The sequence below is a fragment of the Pinus tabuliformis genome, chromosome 4_1, assembly GCF_031772625.1.
Source record: "Pinus tabuliformis cultivar Carrire ecotype Pingquan chromosome 4_1, CPIR1, whole genome shotgun sequence".
Lineage (NCBI taxonomy): Eukaryota > Viridiplantae > Streptophyta > Pinopsida > Pinales > Pinaceae > Pinus > Pinus tabuliformis.
In genome coordinates, this window is record NC_142303.1 from 558,387,963 (window position 1) to 558,414,092 (window position 26,130).

A 26,130-nucleotide genomic window follows, 5' to 3' on the forward strand; every position below is an offset into this window, starting at 1 on the left:
GAAATGCATAAGGCATTAATTGACATTTTATTTATGAAAATAAAGGAAATTAGGAGAAAAAGAAGGTGAAAGGTCACGGGTTGCATGTGGGGAGGAAAATGAGGGAAAATAATGGAAATTGAAGAAAATAGAGGCCTCATTAATAAAAAGGATTCTAAGGTTTAGTTCACAACCTTTTTTTATGAGTTCAATTTTGGACTTCTCTCTCTCTCTCTCTCTCTCACACACACACACACACACACACTTGGACATTTAGAGCATTCTTGGAGCACTCTAGCATTAGATCAAGAAAATAAAATGAGGGACAAGAAAAGAAGAGGAAGCAAAGATCAATCAAGGAAGAAAGGATCAAGCAGATACAACGGGATTACTTTCAAGTAATGATTTGCAAGTGTGATTTCCTTGCTATTTTTTTCATGCATGGCACATGGATGTGTTTTATGGTTCTCTTGCTATCATTGGCATGGGTTTTTCTAGGCGTGAAAATGTTTTTTAGCCTTGCCTTGCCATTTCTGGATAGCTATGGTGTGGTTGGTTCTCTTCTATTTGGTTGAGCTAGATTGTTGGATCGACTCAAAGCTGAGTGGGGTGGTCTCAAGATTATTCACAAGGCATAGGAATCTCGGGATGAGATAAATAGTAAAGTGTGGATGTGAACACCTCGATTCAGCCTAGGAATCCTAGAACATTGAATGGAAGGATACACAGTAAAGTTCTGAATACCCTTGATTGGGCCCAGGTAAAGCCGAGAGGTTGCGATGGAAAAATTCCTCACAGTTTAGGTGGAGAGATCCGAAGGCATCCATGCTTGTTTAAGGCCTAGTGAGCTCGTAGGGATTGTAGTAAAGTATGGTTCTGTTGATGAGGTTTGAGGTGGTCTAGCCTCAGGAAGCCCTAGTTGGTCTTTTTGTGAGTCTCGCATTCATGCTTGGAATACGACATGGGGGTGATTAGCTGAAAGAAAGATTTGGTTCAACCAATCTATGATCGGGTGGTTCATGGAAGTCCCAAACTTGGTTGGCTTATGCATTCACTAATAAGAATTCCTTATCCTTTGGCATTTCATGTGTAAATTTACTTTTTCATATATGGATCTTATGGTTGTTATATCCTTGTTATTTATATTGGTTATATGCTAGTTAAGAGTATGTTTTATGACATACTTCATATATGTCTCTCATCATGTTATGATTTGTAAATGAATGAACAATGCATATATGACCTAATATATGATAATGAAGATATTATGATAAGGCATCAGTGTTTCCTTACGAATATCAGATAAGTATGAGACCCATATGCTCATATATGTTTTTATGACTTGTAGATTTCGTATTTGTGACAAATTTGACGAAATTATTATCATGGCTAATAGGGGTCCATTTGATTCCTTGATAAAATTTTGGCATTAGTAAAACTTTTTTCAGTATTATCTATCACTTCTAAAGGTTCCATGAAGTTTTGAACAATGGCCTGAGTCGTGGACCTGAAAGGTGGCACATAATCCGAGGTCATTGGCTCATAATTGCCTGAAAAATTCCACTGTCATTTGCATGCCTTGTTTTGGGAGAGCCTGGAAGGCCTCAGTTGCATGCACAACTTTTCATGGGAGAAATTAAGGGTCCATATTAGTAAAATTTCAAGTTGTTTCAGGGGTGATCACCTGGAAGGGTTGGTTGGCTCCTAAAGGTTTTGTAGCATGTGTGGAAGGTCAGATTGGTTTTTTTTTGTTGGTTCCACTTCCTTAATTGTACATGGGGAGTTTAATCGCATCATAGTAGCCTCTCATCATATGTATACCCCTATAGACTGATTATCTTGGGTAAGTGAGCGAGGGCGGTTACAAAGTGGTATCAGAGCATGGTTCACCCCTTGGAATGGATGAGTGGTGTGTGTTGGTCATGCATACATGTCGATGGAATATGTGTTCCTCATGCTTGTGGTCTCTATTCTTGTTGTGTATGCATGGTGTTGGTCATGGTTACAATATTTTTTCCATGTGAAAGTAGATTGCATTGATGTTGGATGTTGTCGTCATAAGTGTATGTCGATGATGCATTGGTTATGCATGTCAGTGCTCATATATTGTTATGCATACATTGATATGGTTGTATTTGTCATACATGAGGTCATGGTATGTGGTTGGTATGGTCATGCATTGATAATTGAATAATGGTTGAAATAATGATTATATGCTGATATGACTATGACTATACATGTATTGTGCTAATTTGGTTGATCTTTCAGATGAGATATCCTCCCCTGAACTATACTGAGGCATGTTGATTATGTTATGTTTTGGTTTTCAATAACATGGTATACTTCCAGGAACATATCAAATATAACTAACAAGATGGTAGACTACAGTTCACGAAATTATCCCTATGGATCAAATGAGCAACGTGGTGGTGGTAATTCTTCTCACTTAGTAAATACACTAAGAATTTTGAAGGAAAAAAAATATTCGTAAAGCAGATAATGATAGAATCATTCAGGCACAGGAAAAGCAAGCATAATTTAATGCACTTATCCTTAAGAGTTTGTCATAATTGTAGATACAAGGACCACTTCGGATCAGCCATGGGTAGGAGGATATGACTAATGGGGAATATATAAGTAGGTCTCATGGTGGGCACATGTAGGATAAGGATGACATGATCATATATGGTAGGCTCTTGGATACTCTGGATAGGAGGGGTGATGGACAAAGGTTCTATTCTAGTTCTGATTTTGACAAGCACTATGATGATCATCATTATCATTTTTATAGGAGTGAAAGGTGATATTTGTTGGAAGAGTTCAACAAGGAAAAGCCACCTACATTTGATGAATATTTGAAGAAGCTGAAAGAAGAAGAGGAATAGTTACGTGGGATCAAGAGGTTCTTTGAGTTGCATGAGTAAACAGAGAAAATGAAGGCCAAAATATATATCTTTAGTCTCAAAGGGAAGGCGGACATCTTGTGGGAAGATGTGAAACGGTTCACAAAAATCAGGACAAAGGCGTTGAGCTAGCATGAATTCAAGAGAATTTTCAAGAAGAAGTATTTGTTATAGAGGTACTACGACAGCAAATCTAAGTAATTACATGAGATAAAGATGCTATCAATGATAGATGAGGAATATATGACCAATTTCTTGGAATTTTTGAGGTATGTATCGTATCTTAAGGATGAAAAAGCCAAAGTTCATATATTTGTCATTAGATTTCCATTAACATTTAGATATCGGATTGAGTATGATGAGCCTCGGTCACGTGAAGAATTCATTGGGAAACTGGACCAATGTTATGAGAAATCAAAGCGTAAGACAAAATCTCAGCAAGGTTGGAAAGGGAAAGATAAAGCTAAAGGAAAATGGCAGTAAAAAAGAACAAGACTTTAGGATGCAGACGAGAAAGAAAATGTTGCACCTTATAAGAAGTTCAATGTATTTAGACAGGGACATGATCCTGGAGGGTAGAAGAATAGAGGTGATGGTATGGGACCATTGCAGTGTTGGATATGTGGCAAGGAGCATCTCAAGAGAGACTACCCAGAGTATCAGGGTGGTAGGCCTTAGATCTACAGTGCACAGGAGGCACAAACTATTGGGGATGTTGTTCAGAATTCCTTGTATCTATGTAGTGTTGGATAATAGGAAGGTCGATCACTACGAATCTATTGTCGAGATGGATGTTAAGCTTTGTGATCAATTTGTTTCTATTTTGATTGACCCCAGATCTAATTATAGTTATGTTAGTTCTGACTGGTGGATAAGTGTGGTTTGAATAAATAAGTGCATGCATAACCTTAGTTAGTGCAGTTGGCTAAAGGTAGAAAGAAAAGAGTTCATCATTGGGTAAGAGATTGTGCATTTGAGTTGAATGACATGCCTACCTCATCATGTTTGAATGTACTGTTGGTGGGATCATATAGTATGTTTTTGGGTATGGACTGTTTGTACCTTCACTGGACTAAGGTAGATTGTTATGACAAATCTATTGAGTGCTTGGATGACAGTGGAGAACAAAGAACCTTGTAAGGTAAGAAGAATAAAACATCAGTGAGGATGGTGATAACTATGCAGGAAATCACTGTCACAGAAAAGGGTGTGTGTTATTTATAGTGCATATTTATGGTGATAAAGGTAAGGAGTATGATGATGCAAAAGTGATGAGGAGGTACCTGATATTGTAGTATTTTCAGGATGTGTTTCAAGTATATATTTATGAGTTATTTCCTCATAGGGAAGTGCATTTTTCCATTCAGTTGGTACTAGGGACATCACCAACATCAAAGGAACCATATAGGATGAGCACTCCAGAGTTAGTTGAGTTGAAGTTGGAATAGAAGGAAATGCTTGAAAAGAGATACATTAGGCCAAATGTATCACCTTTGGGTGCACTGGTGTTTTTTGTGAAGAGGAATGATCGTACTCTCATGTTATGAATTGATTACATTTAGTTGGACAAGGTGACCATCAAGATCAAGTATTCGTTGTTGAGGATTGGTGACGTGTTTGACCAGTTGAAGGAAGAATTAGTGTTAAGATTGCTAGGAGAGAATTAGTTGTATTCCAAGCTTAGAAAATGTAGCTTATTTCATACAGAGGTACATTACTTGGGGCATTTGGTCTCCAAGGAAGGAATAGTAGTAGATCTGGGAAAGTGGAGTGGGAAGCTCCTAGTAATGTGGAAGAGGTAAGATCATTGATGGGACTAACAGGTTATTTTGGGAGGTTCATTAGGAACGTTTCTCGGATTTCATATCCTATTACATCAGTGTAGGGGAATGACAAGAAATTTGAATGGAAAAAAAATGTATAACAAGTTTTGAGCAATTGAATCAGTTGTTGACAAATTCTCTAGTGCTAAAGATTGTAGATCCAAAAAAAGGTTTTTGGTGTGTATAAATTCCTGCAAGAGAGGACTTGGTTGATTCTTGATGCAGGAAGGAGAAGTAGTGTGTTATGAATCATGTAAACTAAATGAGCACGAGCAGAATTATCTGACACATGATATTGCGTTGGCAACAATCATCCATGCATTGAAGATGTGGAGACACTATCTTCTTGGCAGGAGGTTTGTACTAAGAGCGATCACAGTGGATTGAGGTACCTATTTTGTAGAATTTCCCATTGTAGATCAATAGATTATGCAATATACTAAAGCAAAATACAATATCTACTTCTACAACAAACTTTGCGGAAGCTTAATCGAATATGAGCAAGATCAATAAGAACACATATAATAGATGAATAAGAAGCAATCACACATGAACACAAAAGAATAATCTTGGGGAAAGCCTCAGCCTAAAACCCCAATCTTTGTAGTATCATACAAGTGGAAATATGTTCAGATTACAAAAATAATCATCTCATCAGTTATCATTCTCTCTCTGCAATAGAACAATACAGCTCACAGACTAAACATACACAACATATGTCTTCCTCCAGCCCTCCAAGCCTCCTATTTCCTTGCACAGTTTTCCTTGGGGTCTAGTGATGCCACCTGTGTGAATTGGCCTCATTCACACTCACTAAACTGAAGAAGTAACTGTGCAATCCTCAAGGAATGAATTCCTTCTGCATGCAAGAGATATCCTCCAAGGAATATTCCTGCAACTGATAGTACATTGTCCCATCACCTGATCTCAACTGGATCTCTGAATTAACTGACATGCATGAGTTATTTATGAGAGAATATTCAGTTATCTGAAGTGCAGCAGTTACATGCATGCATGCATTAACTAACTGAACTCACAATTAGTTCAACAAACTATTTGAACTAATCTAACTAGACTTGACTCAATTAACTGAGCCAACTAATTACAACTCAATATTACAACTCATCCTTATCTCTTTAACTAATGGATAAATTCCTCAATCAATGGAGAAACTGTTGCATGTCTTCACATAGACTTCATGTTTGATTTTCCACAACTAATTAGCTCATGGTGAATTAATTAATTATTTTACAAACAACTGCTAAGATCAATTTCGAATTTTGCTTCTCTATTTTAGTTTAGGGACTAACTAAAATAGGAAGGTATCTCGAAATGCTATTTATAGCAATACTAAATTTATCACTTCTATATTTAGCATTTCTTGTTCCTATTTTCAACACTCCCTCTCAACAAGAAAGGGATTATCAGTAACCCCAATCCTGTCTCTGTGGAACTTGAACTTGCATTTTGACAATGCCTTCGTCAAAATATCTACATCCTATTCCTCGGTTGAAACATACACCAACAACATGATCATGTTGACCACACAGTCTTCAAGATGGTGGTACTGGATATCTATGTGTTTGGACTTTTCATGAAAGACTAGATTCTCAGAGAGTTTGATACAACTTTGATTATCGCAGTAGATCATTGTAGGATCCATCCTCTAACCAAACAATCCCACTAGAATATTCTGCATCCAAATGGCCTCACATGCAGCCTGACTAGCAGCCATGTATTCAGCCTTTGTTGAGCTAAGTGCAACTGATCTTTGTTTCCTGTTGTACTAGGAAACTACAGTTGAACTAAGGTTGAAGATTCCTCCATAAGTGCTCTTCCGGTCTGATGGACTCCCTACCCAATCTGCATCTGTGAAGCCTTGAAGCTTCACTCCCTCTATCCATCTATACCACAATCCAAACTGAGATGTGCCTCAGAGGTATCTCAACACATGCTTCGCTGCCTTCCAAAACAGCTTGGTAGGCCGAACCATAGCTTGACTGAGCTGGTTCACCTCAAAACATAAGTCGAGTCATGTGTTCACCAGATACATAAGTGAACCCACCAGTAGTCGATAAATAGTAGCAGCTACTACGTCACCTGAAGTAGCATCCTCCTTCCTCTAGTTCCCAGCTAGAGGAGTCTGCATGGGTTTGTACTTCTCCATATGGAACCACCTGAGGATCTCATTGGCATACTTGTCTTGAGACACAAAAACTTCTCCATCTCTCTGCCGCACTTCCATGCCTAGAAAGTAGTGCATAATACCCATGTCTTTCATCTCGAACTCTCTTGCAAGGTCCTCCTTAAAAGACAGGATCAGTTGATCATCACTTATCAAAATCAGATCATCGACATAAAGAACAATGATCAATGGATTACCTTCTACCATGATGTGGTAAAGGTTTTGATCTGCTTCACTCTTGGTGAAGCCCAACCCAACGAAATAGTTGTCGATCCTGGTGTACCAAGCATGGGATGCTTGCTTCAGGCCATATAGAGCCGTCTTGAGTCTGCACACATGCGACTCATGATTGAAGGTCTCAAAACCTTCTGCCTACTCAATGTACACCTCCTCCTCAATCTTCCCATTGAGGAATGTTGTCTTCACGTCCATCTGGTGGATCTTCCACCCCATCTGAGCTGATAGTTCCAACATCTATCTAATCGATGAGTACGTTGCTATAGGATCAAAAGTCTTATCGTAGGCGATCCACTCGACCTGTGAGAAACCCTGGGCAAAAAACCTTACCTTATGTTTCTCAACATTGCCATCAGCTGCCTACTTTACCTTGTAAAGTCGTCTAGAACTCACCACTGACTTGTCCTGAGGTCTTGGGACAACATCCCAAACACAGTTCCACATGATGAAGTCATACTCGTCCACCATTGCATCAACCAAAACGGGTTGCTCCACAGCCTCCTCGAATGAAGAAGGCTCGGAATCTACACACTCACCAACCAGGGCCATGTAACTTGTTTACCGCTCGGGTGAACTCCTTTGTTTGTGCTGAGAATATGGTTGTCCCACATTCTCTCGCGCATCTAGCATTAACCTGTCAGCTTCCCTTGAGTGTTTCTACCCATATGTGGAAGTATAAGCATGAGTGGATGTATCCACTCCCGGATCCTTTTCATGTGGATGCTCCGCATCAATCTGAGGCTCCTCCTCCTTAGGAAATGAAAGTTCCTCATCTGCATGCAACTTGAGCTCCCTATCAAGTGATACTCACATGGATTTCTACTCGTCGAACTTCAGATCCCTGCGTACCACATTCCTTTGACTGGTAGGCAAGTACACCTGATAGTTGTGGGGTGTATCCGTGTACCCTATAAGTATTCCCAACTCAGTTGTGGGATCTAGCTTCTTCTGGGCATCTTTGGTCACATGACAATAAATTGATGATCCAAAGATTCAAAAGTGACTGACATCTGGTTGCTTCCCAGAAAAGGCCTCCATAGGTGTCTTCATTCCCAATATACAATGTGGGCTTCTGGTCTGCAAGTATATTGTTGTATTGCATGCCTCAACCCACAAATGCAATGGTAGGCTTTGGTCATGCAACATCACTCAAGCTGCTCCCACAATCGATCTGTTTTTCCTTTCAGCCACCCCATTCTGCTGCGGGTTATGGGGTGACGTCAACTCCCATTTAATTCCTTTTGCAGCGCAGAAGTCCTTCAATTGCTGGGAGACATACTCTCCACCATTGTCGCTACATAAGGCTTTTATTTTGTTTCCAGATTCTTTCTCTACCAAGGCTTTAAACTCAAAAAACCTTAAGAAGGTCTGATCCTTCTTTTGCATAAAGTAGATCCAACATCTATGAGAAAAATCATCAGTAAAAATAACATAGTACCTTTGTTTGGCGGTGGAGGCTATAGAGAATGGTCCACAAACATCTGAATGAACTTGCTCTAGGATTGCTCCAGCTCTACTGCCTTGATTCAGAAAGGAAGATTTCACATACTTACCCAAGGTACAACCTTTGAATGTATCCATCTACTCCAGTTTTCCCTTAGGAAATCTGGTAGAAATCTGTTGCATGATCTTCAGGGCTCCATGGTGCATGTGGCTCAATCTTTTATGCCATAGCTTGCCAACATCTTGGCTCTGCACCATCTCAGCTTTGGAACTCAAAGCATCACAGTCATCTACCTCTAGCTTGTAGAGATTCTTAACTCGAATCCCTATTTGCTTTGTCTGTCTAATGCCGATATGCCTCAGAAATACCTTTCCTTTGTTAAAGACTACATCATAGCCTTTATCTTCTAGCATAGCAACGGACACAACATTCTTCTTCAGAGCTGGTACATACTTAACATCAGTCAAGGTGAGAGGAGCTCCATGCTCCTTCTGAATCACAACCGTACCTTCACCTGAAACATGGTACTTTCCATCATCCCCTATCTCGATCCGCATCTAGAGATCCTTCTCCTCCAAGGTACTAAAAAGATTCTTGTCACCTGATATGTGGAAGGAAGCTCCACTGTCCAGGTACCAAACACATCCCACCATGGATGAAACCATGCATGCAATAAGAGATAAATCCAACTCAAACTGTGAGGCTAGTGCCTCACCATCAAATCCCTTAGAGGAACCCTTCTTGGATTTCTTGTGTGGACAATTTGTAGCATAATGGCCCACTTCATGACAATGAAAGCATCTCACTTTAGATTTGTCAAAGTTCTTCCCACCATGGGAAGAACTGGATTTGGATTGGGATGCCTTCCCTTTCCCCTTCCTTGCCTTACTTGCTAAGGATAGATTTTCCTCATCATCTTGCTTCGATGAGGATCCATCTCTGGTGATTCTTCTTATCTCCTCCTGCATTAGATCTGACCAAAGTCGTTCCCAATCTGGTAGTTTTTTTCTTCCATTAACCGAGTCTTGGTAGCTATGCCAGCTCTTAAGAAGACCAAGGAGTGCAAGACTCACCATGTCATCATTGGCTGTCGTGATCCCTACGCTTCCAAGCTCATCCCTATAGGTGGTGAGCTTGTTCAGATACGTAGAGATCGTGTTGCCCTTTTCACACTTTTTTGAAGCTTGTCTTCCAGTGCCAGCTTCCTCTGGTCGCTGCTATTTTGATATAGATCTTTCAATGTTTTCCACATCAAAAATGGTGTCTCCTTCCCAGGGAGACTTGAGACTATGTGGTCTCAAACTCCCTCCAGAAGGATTCTCCTTGCTCTAGCCACACATTTCTTCCATTCTTCCAATTCAGTAGCATCATTCGGCTTGGGGACTTCTTGATCAATGAAGTCCTTTAGACCGTTATCCTCTAATATTGCTTCCATGTGATCCTTCGAGGCTATATAATTCAAACTGCCATCAAGAGCATATTCAAGTCTTAAACTATTGAACGCCATTGGTGAAATTGAGATGTCATAAGAACTTGATTTCTATATTCATGAACCACAAACTTCGAACTTCGCCCTTCTTGTATACTGTTCTCCCCTTTGATCACCTTTTCTCTAATACCATGTAGAATTTCCCACTGTAGATCAACAGATTGTGCAATATACTAAAGAAAAATACAAGATATACTTCTACAACAAACTTTGCGAAAGCTTAATCGAATATGAACAAGATCAATAAGAACACATATAATAGATGAAAGAGAAGCAATCACAAATGAACACATAAGAATAATCCTAGGGAAATCCTCAGCCTAAAACCCCAATCTTTGTAATATCATACAAGTGGAAATATGTTCATATTACAAAAAGAATCAGCTCACAAGCTATCCTGCTCTCTCTGCAATAGAACAATACAACTCACAGACTGAATAGACACAACATATGTCTTCCTCCAGCCCTCCAAGCCTCCTATTTCCTTGTGCAGTTTTCCTTGGGGTCCAATGATGCCACCTCTGTGAATTGGCCTCATTCACACTCACTAAATTGAAGAAGTAATTGCGCAATCCTCAAGGAATGAATTCCTTCTGCATGCAAGAGCTATCCTCCAAGGAATATTCTTGCAATTGATAGTACATCGTCCCATCACCTGATCTCAACTGGGTCTCTGACTGAACTAACATGCATGAGTTATTTTAATTTATGAGAGAATATTCAGTTATCTGAAGTGCAGCAGTTACATGCATGCATGCATTAACAAACTGAGCTCACAATTAGTTCAAAAAACTATTTGAACTAATCTAACTGGACTTGACTCAATTAACTGAGCCAACTAATTACAACTCAATATTACAACTCATCCTTATCTTTTAACTGATGGATAAATTCCTCAACCAATGGAGAAACTGTTGCATGTCCTCACATAGACTTCATGTTTGATTTTCCACAACTAATTAACTCATGGTGAATTAATTAATTATTTTACAAACAACTGCTTAGATCAAATTCGAATTTTACTTCTCTATTTTAGTTTAGGGACTGACTAAAATAGGAAGGTATCCCGAAATGATATTTATAGTAGTACTAAATTTAGCTCTTCTATATTTAGAATTTCTTTTTGCTATTTTCAACATATTTTACCAACCAAATCTCAATTTGAGGCAAGCTAGATAGTTGGCCATGATTAGCGAGTTCTACTTTGAGATCTGGTATATCAAGGGAAAGGAAAAAAATGTTGCAAATATTCTTAGCATGAAAGTACAGGTGAATCATATAGAAGTAATGATTTTTTATGGGACAGATTTACAAGATCATATCCATAGGTAGGACAACAGGATGACAGGTACATGGAGCTTACACACTAGTTACAATAGGGTACAGGTGGTCAGGATATGTATTATAATCTTATGGTAGATGGTTTGGTCAGATTTAGGGACATGATCTATGTGCCAGACAACAGTGAGCTCAAGAAGACTATCTTGAGAGAGTTTCATGTGAAGCCATATTCAAGTCACCGAGGATACCGGAAGACATTGACAGCAGTGAAGAAGTTTTATCATTGGCCCAATTTGAAGAATGACATGCTAGAGTTTGTGGCTAGATGTTTGGACTGTCAGCAGCTAAAAGCATAATGTAAGCATCTAGGTGGACTACTATAGTTGATTTTGATTCCATAGTGGAAATGGGAGGTCATTTCCATGTACTTCATCACAAATTTTCCAAGGATATCTAGATAGCATGATTCCTTCATGGTTGTGGTAGAAAGGTTAAAAATGGTAGCAAACTTCATTCCAGTGAGTTCCGCTTATTCAAATAATGATGTAGCATAGTTCTTCATCATAGATGTAGTGAGGTTGCATGGTGTCCCAAAGAGAATTGTGTCAGAAATAGATGCTAAATTCACTTCCAAGTTTTGGAAGGAACTATTTGTAGGTTTGGGGACAAAGTTGGCCTTCAATACAACTTATCATTTGTGAACATGTGGATAGACAAAGAGGGTCAATAGGATACTAGAGGATAATTTGAGGATGTATGTGATGCATCAACAGAGGAGATGGGAGGAGTACCTTCCATTGGTTGAGCTTTCTTAAAACAATGGGTACTAGGAGTCACCGAGGACAAGTCCGTTTGAGGCTGTATGGGTAGAGTTTTAATAATACCATTAGTTGGATTGATCCAGTGAACATGGTGTTGATTGGACCGAACATGTTGTGAGAGATATAATAGGAAATGTAGGTAATCAAGAAAACTCTGAAGGCAGCACAGGACAGGCAGAAAAATTATGCAAATCGGAATAGGAAGTTTAAGGAGTTTTAGGTTAGGGAAAAGGTGTACTTGCACATCAAGCCGAAGAAGAGATCTTCGAGGATTGGATCATGTGCCAAGATGGCACCTCGGTTTTTTGGAACTTTCAATATTATTGAAATGATTGGCTCAGTATCCTATTGACTTGCACTGCCTCCGACAGTGAAAGTCCATGATGTTTCTCATGTGTCATTGCTTAAGAAGTGTGTTAAATATGTTGATCATGTGATTGAATGTTTTGTATTGCAGTTGGAGCCAAAAGGATAATTTGAGCCAGAACCTCAGTGGATTTTGCAGAGAAAGATGCTCGTGCTCGAGAACCAAGAAACTAATCAGGTTAAGGTGCAATGGAAGCACTTTGGGCCTGATGAAACTACATGGGGGATGGTTAATCATATGAGGGCTATGTATGCTTCTCTATTTGTGGGTTGAGTGAATTTTTTTGGCATATGATTTGGTGTGATGTTTTGGTATATATATATATATATATATGTATATATATGTATATATATATATCTATATATATATATAGATATATATATATAGATATATATATATATATATATATATACATATACATATATATACATATATATATATATATATATATATATATATATATATATATATATATATATATATATATATATATATATATATATATATATATATATATGGAGATGAATACTGCTATGAGTTGTGTTATAAAGATCCAATAAGTAGTATAGGTGTCATTGATGAGCCCCAAAAATGGATAATTATTTGGGCTCATTCAACCTTCTAATTCGACTTAATCCACCATTCTCATTAGTTTATTGCATGTGTTTTGATTATATTGATGCTAATAGAGTGAATTGGGTTAGTCATTATGCCAACAAGTCTAATGTGTGCTTTGTGTAGCCTTTTTGGTCAATTTGGAGACAAAATAAAAGGTTTAAATGAGCACTTGGCAGCCAAATTCGTGGGAGAACAAGGGAGAGGATTTGTAGGAAGGTGTCCTCTTCATTTATGGGCCCTTACCTCGAATTCTCCACCATCAGCTCGGAGTTCAAGGGCCACCAAATCAATTAACACAAGAGCAGCCAAGCAAGTCAAGTAGGACTGTTGTTAACTGCAAGTTTTGGGCAGCCGAGTCCCTAAAGTTTAGGAGGACTGTTGGGGTCCTCAATTTGTATAGATAAGAGGGCTTAGGGCCTCATTTCAGTTAGTCACTTTATAGTCATTTTTTAGTCATTTTTTATTCATTTTGTAGGCAGAAGTTAGCTAGTTTGTAGTTCAATTTTTAGGCAGTAGATTAGCTCTGCATCTCAGCACATTTTCAAGTTCTCCTTGTGGACAGTTTTTGGAATGTAACATTTCTTGCTCAATAAAGATGAATCCAGCTTTGCACCAGCTCTAAATCTCTCTTAGGAGGCTGTAGCTCTTGGGGTTGGGCCCATCTCAAGTGCCCAGTACCTCCTTTGTTTACTTTCATGTGTCTTTGTTGCATTCTTAGAATAAAATCTGCTATTTAGATTTAAATCTTGTTTTGTTATTTAGGTTGTTTTTGATGAGTAAAATAACATTTCATGCTTAGATTTAGTTGATCGGTTGTTAACAAAAAAAGCTTCAAGAAAAGGGCCAACAAACATATGTGGTTTCACCTCTCCCTCAGTGGGATCAGGAGTTGTGACTAGGATGACTTTGCTGCCCACAAAAACACTGATTTTGCTTTTCCATGCAATCACTAGTGTTTTATTTTCATGCGTAGAAGTTGGTTACAAGTTCAGAATTTTGTTTGCTTAGTTGCATGAGTTAAAATACATGGTTTCATTGCAGGTCACACTTCTGCTCATTCTCTTTACTGACAGCTAGCAAATGAGGTCAACGTAACTAGGTCTTTGAATTTACAAGTCTTTGTTGGTTCAGATTGGAAAAACGACTTGCAGAGCACCTGTACCACTCCTTCATCTGCTTATTCTCCATCAACACCATCCACTCCACCCTCTACTTAGAATCCTTACCTCACGTTTGCCACATTTGCTCACATAATCCTAGTTTTTGTGCAATCATTGTTTCAGCCTTCTTTGAGCCAATTTAGCCATCTACACCTTCTCACCACTCCATCCACCAGTCCCTGGGCCACTTCAGACCCCTATCCTACCTCCATATCCATTCATGCATCTTCCCTCACTCACCCATCCTCCAAAATCCAATTGTTAAACATCCTGTAGAAATTTCTGAACATCCTGTAGAAATTCCTTAAACATCCTGTAGAACCCCTGCAGACTTCCTGTAGAAGCTCACGAATGAGGTTTCTTGATAGAAATACTCTGTGAAACTCTCTGGAAGGGTGTTAGGGACCCCTTAGACCCTCTCTGAATCTTCCCAACCTTTTCCAAGCATTTCTCCTCCTTGATCCACCTCTGTACAGTCAAAAACAGTTAAAAGCACATGCATGATAATTCTAACAACTTATTCAAAAATACAAAAAGATGTTTTCTTCAAATAGTGATAACTTAGACACATGCATTTTACCTTCCTAGAAGTCAATGGAATTCCTTTCAGTAGCTTGCATCCTCTTCCTTGCATCAGTAGGACTAGCTGGTAGAATTAGGGTTTGCGTTTCTTTTTGGCTTTCAGTGTCTTTCCGCAAGTAGATTAGCTTCCTTTGAGTTAGCTTTCATCCATCAGTTAAAAAGCTTCTTCTAAGAGCTCATAGAAGTTGGCTTAAGCCCATAGCAGACTTGTGCCAGCTGACCAAGTGACAGCTGCGGCAAGAGCTAGTACTTGTGCATACAGCACCGTCGCTTCCAAGTTTGTTACGAACTACCGGGTTGATAAAATTAAAGAAGGGAGTTCCAGGAGTTGCAGCATTATTGTTGCAATACTGGAGCCCATCAGTCATGTTATGTTTTCATGTTGGATTACTGTCCAATAAGTTGATCATTGTAAATACTGCATCAAGCTAAGTTATAAAGATCCATGGGAAGTACATTTTGATTCTCAGCAGTCTTGTTGGTTGTAGGTGTCATTGAGCACCAAGGGTGGTGTTCCCCCAAGGAGGAGGGTTATGTAAAAACCCTTGTCAAAATTCCATGTCATAAAAGTTAATAAAGGAAAAATAATAAAAAAAGTTATGGAACACTTATTCCAAGTAGAATGTTGGGAAAAACATCCTAGTGTGTGTGCTCATTTGGTTTATTATGGCTAAGGACATTGGCAAAGGAAATGGAAAAGGATTTGGAAAAGCATGAGGCATTAATTGGAATTTTATTTATGATAATAAAGGAGCTTAGGATAAAACAAAGGTGAAAGATCACAAGTTGCACGTGAGAAGGAAAATGAGGGAAAATAATGGAAACTGAAGGCAATAGAGGCCTCATTAATAAAAAGGCTTCTGAGGATCAGTTCAAAACCCTTTTTTATCAGTTCAGTTTTGGAGCTCTCTCTCTCTCTCACACACACACACATACTCTTTGAAACTTAGAGCATTCTTGGAGCACTCTAGCATTGGATCAAGAAAAGCAAAGGAGGGACAAGAAATCAGGAGGAAGCAAAGATCAAGCAAGGAAGATAAAGATCAAGCAACTACAATGAGATTAATTACATGTATGAATTTATATGTGTAATTTCCTTGCTATTTTTGGCATGCATGGCACATGCATGTGTGTTATGGTTCTCTTGCTATCATTGGCATAGGTTTTTCCAAGTGTGACAATTCTTTTCAGCCTTGCCTTTCCATTTTCAGATAGACATGGTGTGGTGGGTTCTCTTGTATTTGGTTGTGTTGGTTTTATAGATAGACTCAAAGCTTAATGGGGTTTTCTTAGGATTATTCAAAAAGCCTAGGAATCACAAGATGGGATACACGATAAATCCTGGGTGTGAACACCTCGATTGATCATAGAAATCATCAACCGATGAATGGAGGGATACACGGTAAATCTCAGTGGTGAATATCTTTGATTTGGCCAAGGAATCCCTTGACTAATAATGGTGGGATACACGGTAAATTCCAGAGGGTGGAGACCTCATACGCCTAGGAATCCCTTGATTGGTGATGGCAAGATACACAATAAAGGCGAGAGGTTGAGATGAAAAAATTCCTCATGGATTAGGTGGAGAGATTTGGAGGCATCCATGCTTGTTTATGGCTTAGTGATCCAGTCGGGATTGTGGAAAAGCCTGGTTCTATTGATAAGGGTTGAGGTGGTTTGGCCTCGGGAAGCCCTGTTTGGTATTGTTGTGAGTCCCACATTCATGCTTGGAATATGGTACGGGGGTGATTGGGTGAAAGAAAGATTTGGTTCAACCAATATATGGTCAGGTGGTTAGTGGAAATCCCAAACCTTGTGGGCTTATGCATTCATTAATAATAATTCCTTCTCATTCTTTATTTCATGTGCAAATGTACTTGTTCATATATGGATCTTATGGATTTTATATCCTTGTTATTTTTGTTGGTTATATGTTGGTTAAGAGTGTGTTTTATAACAAACTTGATGTATGACTCTCATCATGTTTTGATTAGTAAATGAATGAAAAATGAATATATGAACTAATATATGATAATGCATCTATTGTGATAAGGCATCAATGTTTCCTTACGAATCTTAGATAAGTATGATACCCCTATGATCATATATGTTGTTATGACCTGTAGATTTCATATTTGTGACATATTTGACGAAATAACTGTGATGGCTAGTATGGGTCCAGCCAAGTCCTTGATCAAAAGTTCACATTAGTAACCTTTTTTTAGTGTTCTTTATCACTTTTGAAGGTTTCATGAAGTTTTTAGTAGCGGCATGAGTCATGGCCCTGAAAACTGGCACAAAATCTGGGGCCATTGGCTCAGAACTACCTAAAAAATTCCATAGTTGTTGGCATGCCTTTCTATGGGAACAACTAGAAGGCCTCAGTCACATGCATGGCTTGTCATGGGAGTGGCTGAGGGTCCATATTAGTAAAATGTCAAGTTGTTTAAGGGGTTGGTCACCTGAAAGGGTTGGCTGGCTCCTAAAGGTTTTGTAGCATGTGTGGAAGGTCAAATTGGTTTAGTTTTGCTGGTTCTACTTCCTTAACTGTACATGGGAAGTTGAATCACATCCTAGTAGACTCTCATCACATGTTTACCCTAGTGGACCAGTTATATTGGGTAAATGTGGAATTAGGGTGGTGACAATTACAATACCAAAAATATTTACAACTCATATATTATTATCTGGACCCCTATTTTGAGTCATTGGGAACATCCTTGGTCTGTGTGCTTAAAAAGTCATGTCAAAGTAGTGAGGAGCTTCTAATCAATACTAAGGGTAACATGGAGATGCTAGTGGGAACCATGAGTTTGGAATAACACACTCACAAGGATCAACTACATCTTGAATAAAGGGAAAGCAGAGACACTAAGGTTCTACCAGTTGTTGGGAATGGGTCCCCTCGGGTCAATTTTGGGGTTAAAAGCCCAAGTTTTGGGGCAGAAAGCCCAAATTTTCTATAAGGGAATGTAAAGTCTCTGCATTTTGTGGTCATGGAGGGCAAAGATATTAAGTGTCAAAAATGGTTTCCGCCCTTAGTTTAGATAGGTTGTGTCGGCTTGATGAGATCTACCCATGGTCTGCAAACCATGGGATTGTATAAAAAGGAGGTCTTAGAGGATTCTAAGATAGCTCAGTCATAGTTGGAGTCATTGGTGAGTTTGTGAAGAGCTAAGAGATAGAGTCTTAACGTAGGAAAGAGGTTCTACAGCTCAGTGCACAAAGGCCTATGTTAGAATTCCATAGCTGAGTGCGCGGATCCCTGCAGCTGTGTGCACAGGGAAGTTAAAGTTTGTACTGGAAATCTGAATCATCAATAAAGAGAAGTATTATGAAATTCCTGTGTATTTTACTTCTGTCATATGCATGCGATTATGTTATGTCAAGAAATAGGTTTATGTTTTATTACTGTTTTGATGTGTGAATCTATATGTTTTCCTCTGTTATATGAACGCAAGTAGAGATATATGTTCACGTAAAGATAATCTTAATTTCATGGTAGAGTTGGTGAACACTTAAGATAATTCGGGAAACTATACAAAAAATTAGTTACACAGGCACGTAAGTGCCTAAATCGCTTGTTATGGTTACGCGAAGGACGATTGCAGACCTTCGCGAAGGTTCTGAAAGACTAATAAAGAAGTACATAGATAATCCCTAAAGGATTATAGATCTATGCGAAGGCTGAGTTAAAGTGTAAAACCGACATCACAATCATCTCAGGGTGCAGAAACTTGGTTCCTGCATCCCCCCATACTAATTCAGGTGAGACTTCACTCTGCGCTTCATGGGTTGATGCCGAAAGGGCCAGTAGTGTAGGGATTTGCTTGGCTGACTAATATTGAACCTGGGTCAGGGCCCATCAAGCCAACAAAAGGTTCCATTTTTGGGACCGGGATCTACATAACGAAATGTGTGATGTCGCATCATTGGAATCCAAATAAGAAGGAGATTGAAGACTAGTTGGATAGAAAGATCCACGAATTCATAGCTTAAGAAAACAGGAATCTACGGTTGACGAAAGAAAAGTGGTTGGATAGAAATTTGTACACAGAGATACACGAAATCTTATTATGTTCCTTCCTGGTTGAATTATACAAGTGGATCGAGAAGTTGGTAGACGACCAAGGGATGTGGAGGGTTGACGGTCTGATTGTCTAGGCCTCGGAGTTAGTGAGGAAATTGGAAGCCTCTCAAGATAAGATCACATGCGTTTTTGATCATTTCCTTGACCATATCATAGGAGTGTTTGTGATAGAGTTTGCGGTCGATACTTCGGTCAGCTACAATGAAGCAGAACGCCACTTCTTCAAGGGGCCGCGAGGTAAGTATTTGAAATCATTAAATACTTGGATTAAGATGCTCTTGTGTGAAAAGTGGGTTATGCAGTTACCTTGATGTTTGGGGCTACGCAAAGTGGAAGGAATTTTAGGGACAGAGGAAGAAAAGGTCCTGAATATAGCCCGTTGATTGAGCCTCCTCTGAGTGACGATGAAGGAGCAGCACATGCTTCTCCGTTGAGCGCTATTTAGTTGATAAGACAAGGGTTCCCACGAATACCTACACCACCTCCATCCTCATCTCATCCATCCACAACGCCTCCATCCTCACCTCCACAGCTTACCCCCTCACCCGCACCGCTGCCACCTCCACCACCGTTCAACATGGTGAACTTCAAAGTTACTTGTGTTCAACGGTGTAGGAAATAAAGATCCGAACCAATTTTCGTTCGTTGCAAAGGCAGTTGTTGGCATTATGATTCAAGTGTTGTCCTTGATGGCAACTCACTCAGAGGTTGGTACAGATGCTCAGAAGTTGGTACAGGTAATGGCAACTTAATCAGAAGACAGATCCTAGTACAGCTTACCAAGGAAGTTCATACACGCAGGTTTGTTAAGCCCAAGTCGCGTGTACACGCAGGTTGGCTTCAGAAAAAGCGCGTGTATGTGGAAAAGTACCTTTGGTCCATGGCGGTTAGTCCTTGGAAGTTGTGCCTATGGTTTCGGACCATTGTGTCTCGACGGGCGTGTCGATCCCTAGTTTTGAAGTTGATGGTATTGTGTTTCTATGGTTTTGGCTCTTGGTATTGAACAAGGCCTAAGGCTATATAAGGAGAAGATCACTAGGCAAAGAGATGTGTGTGGGTGTCTGACGCAGTGAGAGGATCTGGTATTGCTGGTTATCTGTTCGGGACGCTTGGCAAGGGTCGGATCTGACAGCAAAGGCAGAAGTAATCATTTCTAGATCTGCACGCGGGTTGCCTTTGGAGAAAGCGCGTATACACGCGGTTTTGGTACAGTGAAGTAGCGTATGCATGATAAGGGTTGATATTTCAGGTTGTTGCTGATTCTGGTGGTTGTTGCAGAGTTCTAGATTCTGGTTTGGGTTCTGTGTTCTTGATGACAGGGTTTCAGTGATTCGGTATTGGGTTGTTTAATGAATTATGATGCAAGTATAAGTTGATGATTGTATTGCGGTAATGTTTGCTTTGTACTCTTGGATCCAGTCTGAAAATTGATGAAACGTGGTCCCTGAAGGTTGTAGGGTCAGCACCTACGTACTAGTAAATGGATCAGCTAGTACAAGAGCTGAGGGGGTTGTAGCTCCCTTCCAGAAGTAGTTGGAAAACGAAAGAGAGGGTTGTAGCCCTCTGCAGGTTGTAGCCTGCATACTGGTAAAGGACTGCACCAGTATATTGTAAAAGAAGTTTCTCATTAAAAGAGACGAATTGCAGCAGGTGGTTTTCACCCACATTGGGTTTCCACCTTATATCATGGTGTTCATGTGTGTGGCTCTTGTGTGATGTTCTGTTCTGTTATACTGCACCTGTTTACTGTTAAATTGCTTAATAATGTTCTGATGCATTTACTGAAGATAAGATTAACTGAATCATAAGATATCTGCATATACGCTAGTTGCTTTAGACACAGTCGCGTGTACACGCGGATTCACTTAACTGAAGTCGCGTATATGTTTCTGAGTATGAAATTGAAAAGGTTTTATTGATCTGATAATACTGATTCACCCCCCCTCTCAGTATTATTTCAAACAATTGGTATCGGAGCAGGTCCTTCAGAGGAAGCTTGATCGCTTGAAGGAAAAGATCCATCAAAATGGCTAATCCAGAAAGAGAGGCACACATCAGGCCACCAGTCTTTGACGGGAACAATTTTACTCACTGGAAGATAAGAACCACTGCATATCTACAGTCTCTTGGAGCAGAAGTTTGGGGACTCGTAGAAGGAGGATACAAATTCCCATCAGCAACTCCTACAGATCCAGCAGAGAAAAAGCAATATGAGCTCAATGCCAAAGTAGTTAATGTCCTATTGAGTACTTTGACTCAATCAGAATTTATGAAGATCATGCATCTCAAATCAGCTAAGGAAATATGGGACAAAATCGTTACAAGCTACGAAGGAGATGATCAGGTAAAAATAGCGAAGCTTCAAACTCTCAGAATCCGGTATGAAACTCTTAAGATGCGAAGTAATGAAAGCGTAGCTAATTATTTCCTGCGTATGGATGAGATTGTGAATTGTATGAGGGATCTGGGTGAAGAATTTGAGGAAGTTGTCTTAGTTCAAAAGGTTTTGAGATCTCTGTCTACTAAATTTGATTCTAAAGTATCTGCCATAGAAGAAAAGGAGAATGTGCGGAAAATTACCATGTCACAGCTTCACGGGATCTTAACTGCTTTTGAAATGCGACAAGAGGTACCACCAGAGGCCGCATTCGAAGTGTCAGAGGAAGAAGATGAGGTAAATTTTGTCAAGAATCTTGAACGGGGAACTGGACGGTTCAAAGATAAGCTGCCTTTCAAATGTTTTCTATGTGGTAGAGTTGGTCACTATGCTGCTAGATGTCCTCATAACAAAGAAAGGATATATGAAGAAGATGGTAGAAGCTATTATTCCCATATTAAAAGTTCATTAAATGATAGTGAAGATATTAGAAGTCTCATGGCGCACAAGAAGAAGAATGCTTCATCCAATAATAGCGAGGATATTAAAAGTCTCATGGCACATGAAGAGAAGAATGCAAAAACTGAAGAAGCTGCCAAATTAAAAGAACTATTGGAAACAGAAACCAGGGTAAGGGAGAGATTGCAGGATATAGCAAAAGATCAGAGCACAACTATTCAGAGACTTGAATCAAAGATCCTCTCTCTAAAAGAAGATCTTGAAGATCAAGAACATGAAGTGATCAAACTAAAGCGACAAGTGGAAGAAGGGATAAAAGTTGAAGAAGACCTAAGGAAGCAGTATCTGAAAAAGGAAGAACAACATCAGGTTGAGGTAAATATCTTGAAAGGTAAACTAGAAGAAAAGGATAAGCTCTTACGATTTCAAGATAGTTCTAAAGTCTTGGATGATATTCTTAATAGTCAAAGATCTCCTGCTATCAAGACTGGTCTTGGTTTTCATGAATATGGTGAAGGTGAATCTAGTTCACAAGGTGAGGCAAGAAACTCTAATGAGAAATCTGAAATGCTCAAGGAACAACCAAGGAAAGAAATTCCTCAAGGAAGATCCTTTACTCCTAACTATGGACGTGATAGACGATTATTTCCTCCGCTGAATAATGTTGAATGTTATGTATGTCATAATCTTGGACATGTTGCAGCCAGATGCAGAAGTAGAATGGTTCAAGAAAGATCATCGCATCCCAAGTATTTCAGAGGGTATTGCTTTGCCTGCAATGCATATGGACACAAAGCAATTGATTGTGATAGAAGGAACATGAAAAATATAAGGTGTTATACATGCAACAACTATGGGCATAAAGCAAGGGAATGCAGGAGAAGATTTCAAAATTCAAGACAAGGGGACCATACATCATCACAGTTGCAGGAATTGAAGAAGACAGAGACAGAAAGGTGTGGGACAACTCAGTCAGCTGACATAACAGACACAGGGGAATCTGAAAGTGATGAGATTCAGTATTCCATCCTGCATACGCTGAGATAATGAAGACAAGTCGCGTATATACGCGAGTTACAGGCTGCAAAGTCGCGTATATGGAGAAAGGGCAGCAGAACAGACCCAGGTTCAGTCATGGTTGGCTCAGGCTCAGAGGGAGCAGAACAGACTCAGGAAATGGTTCAGACATGGTTGGCTCACACTCAGGGGGAGAATATTCTTCAAATAATGCATTGTTGGCATTATGGTTAGAAGTTGTTGATAAAGTCTATGAAGCTAAATGATACATCTTACTGTTTAGGAATGGGATTGCAGGCTGATGCTTATGGTACAGATCATGATGCTGTTGGTGGCTTTCATAAGTCTTGGTCTAGATATTTCGTCTCTATGTCATGTATCTCTTGTGATATCTCTTTTTATGGTGTCAAGGTCATGTAACGGCCTATGTTGGTTTCCCCACTATGCCTGGGATGAATGATGAATGTATGTTGAGTCTTTTGGTGATAGGAAGGTCTTCTATGATGTATAAGTCCTTGTTCTTCTTGAAGAACATCTTTTGCAGATCTTGCCTACAGTCAAGGGGAGCATGAACAGCACAATTCAGCAAGAGCAGGATGGATAGATTGGTACACTTTGGCATACACAAAGGGGGAGCACAGTTGGAGATTTCAGCAAGTACTCAGGGGGAGTATGGACAGCAGAAGGTATACCAAAGAAGAGAATATCTTGGTCCACCCTTTGCCCTTGATGTCAAAGGGGGAGAGTGACTTGGTGTAGTGGTTGCCATCAAGTCCAAAGGGGGAGATTGTTGGCATTATGATTCAAGTGTTGTCCTTGATGGTAACTCACTCAGAGGTTGGTACAGATGCTCAGAAGTTGGTACAGGTAATGGCAACTTAATCAGAAGACAGATCCTAGTACAGCTTACCAAGGAAGTTCATACACGCAGGTTTGTTAAGCCCAAGTCGCGTGTACACGCAGGTTGGCTTCAGAAAAAGCGCGTGTATGTGGAAAAGTACCTTTGGTCCATGGCGGTTAGTCCTTGGAAGTTGTGCCTATGGTTTCGGACCATTGTGTCTCGACGGGCGTGTCGATCCCTAGTTTTGAAGTTGATGGTATTGTGTTTCTATGGTTTTGGCTCTTGGTATTGAACAAGGCCTAAGGCTATATAAGGAGAAGATCACTAGGCAAAGAGATGTGTGTGGGTGTCTGACGCAGTGAGAGGATCTGGTATTGCTGGTTATCTGTTCGGGACGCTTGGCAAGGGTCGGATCTGACAGCAAAGGCAGAAGTAATCATTTCTAGATCTGCACGCGGGTTGCCTTTGGAGAAAGCGCGTATACACGCGGTTTTGGTACAGTGAAGTAGCGTATGCATGATAAGGGTTGATATTTCAGGTTGTTGCTGATTCTGGTGGTTGTTGCAGAGTTCTAGATTCTGGTTTGGGTTCTGTGTTCTTGATGACAGGGTTTCAGTGATTCGGTATTGGGTTGTTTAATGAATTATGATGCAAGTATAAGTTGATGATTGTATTGCGGTAATGTTTGCTTTGTACTCTTGGATCCAGTCTGAAAATTGATGAAACGTGGTCCCTGAAGGTTGTAGGGTCAGCACCTACGTACTAGTAAATGGATCAGCTAGTACAAGAGCTGAGGGGGTTGTAGCTCCCTTCCAGAAGTAGTTGGAAAACGAAAGAGAGGGTTGTAGCCCTCTGCAGGTTGTAGCCTGCATACTGGTAAAGGACTGCACCAGTATATTGTAAAAGAAGTTTCTCATTAAAAGAGACGAATTGCAGCAGGTGGTTTTCACCCACATTGGGTTTCCACCTTATATCATGGTGTTCATGTGTGTGGCTCTTGTGTGATGTTCTGTTCTGTTATACTGCACCTGTTTACTGTTAAATTGCTTAATAATGTTCTGATGCATTTACTGAAGATAAGATTAACTGAATCATAAGATATCTGCATATACGCTAGTTGCTTTAGACACAGTCGCGTGTACACGCGGATTCACTTAACTGAAGTCGCGTATATGTTTCTGAGTATGAAATTGAAAAGGTTTTATTGATCTGATAATACTGATTCACCCCCCCTCTCAGTATTATTTCCAACAGCAGTATGGGAATCTTAGGGTATCATGGATGATCAAATGAATAAAGCAACGTTGGTCAGTGCTTTGCAGCACCACGTACTAATGTGGTACATTAAATATAGTACTGATAACTCGACGTTTGTGTTGGCAGATATCTAGGCTGCACTAAATAAGGAATTCATTAGACCTAAGTCTCAAGTGCAATCCATTATGGGATTATAGGAGATCATGATGAATCCTAGAGAGATGCCTTGGGATTTGGATCAAAGATTGAAGTGTATGATCCATGAAGCCAACATGAATTTGAGTGATGGGAAGCACCGCGAATGGTTTGTGGCCTTGCTCCTGCTTCACCTAAGGGTTGCACTTTCACAATAGAAGATTGGGACCGAGGTAGAAACTTTGGAATTCGGGATGAGATTGCATGAGACACCAATGCAGGATGCTAATCTGGGCATTAAGCAGATTGTTACGCAATTGCAGAACCTTTGCCTCAAAATCCAAATTTTGAAGAAAGATAAAACAGCTCAGCCAGAGGCACGCAAAGAAGTATGGTGCTTGAAATGCAAAGGTCAGGGGCATGACAAGGATCAATGTCCAGTCTTTGTGAATTATGTTGTAGTAGGGGGACCAACGCCTTTGAGGCTAGCAGTTGTAGCAAGGCCAAGTACAAGGCCCACGCAATGGTGTGTTATCTGCCAGGTAGCTAGGAAACATGCAACCGACAATTTCCATTTGCTACAGAAATTCATACACACACCACAACAACTCTTTTGCAATTTCTATGAATTAGTAGGTCATGACAAGCACAATTTCCATAGCTAAGAATTAATGATGAATAGGATACATGCATACAGGGTGCAAGCAAAAATGCGACCTCTAGACCAAGGTGCTAGAGGAGCGTGAGGTGAGTATCTGGGGCGCGGCGGAGGCCAAGGGTAGCTTATTTGTTACAATTTTGGAGGACCAAGACACTACGCGAGAGACTTCTCGAATCCGACACGTCTTTCATGCAGCTACTGTACTTAGTTTGACCATGCGACGAAGGATTTCCCTATATTGTTGTCTAAGATTCACGAAAAGTGGGCGCAGCTTCCATAGCCAACTCAAAACCTACAAATGATGAGGGCTAAGCCTCACGAGGAAGACCCTAAGGTAAACATTATGCTGTGAAGTGGAACAATGACTGGTGAAGATAAGGGGAAGCAACCTACAGAGGGTGAGT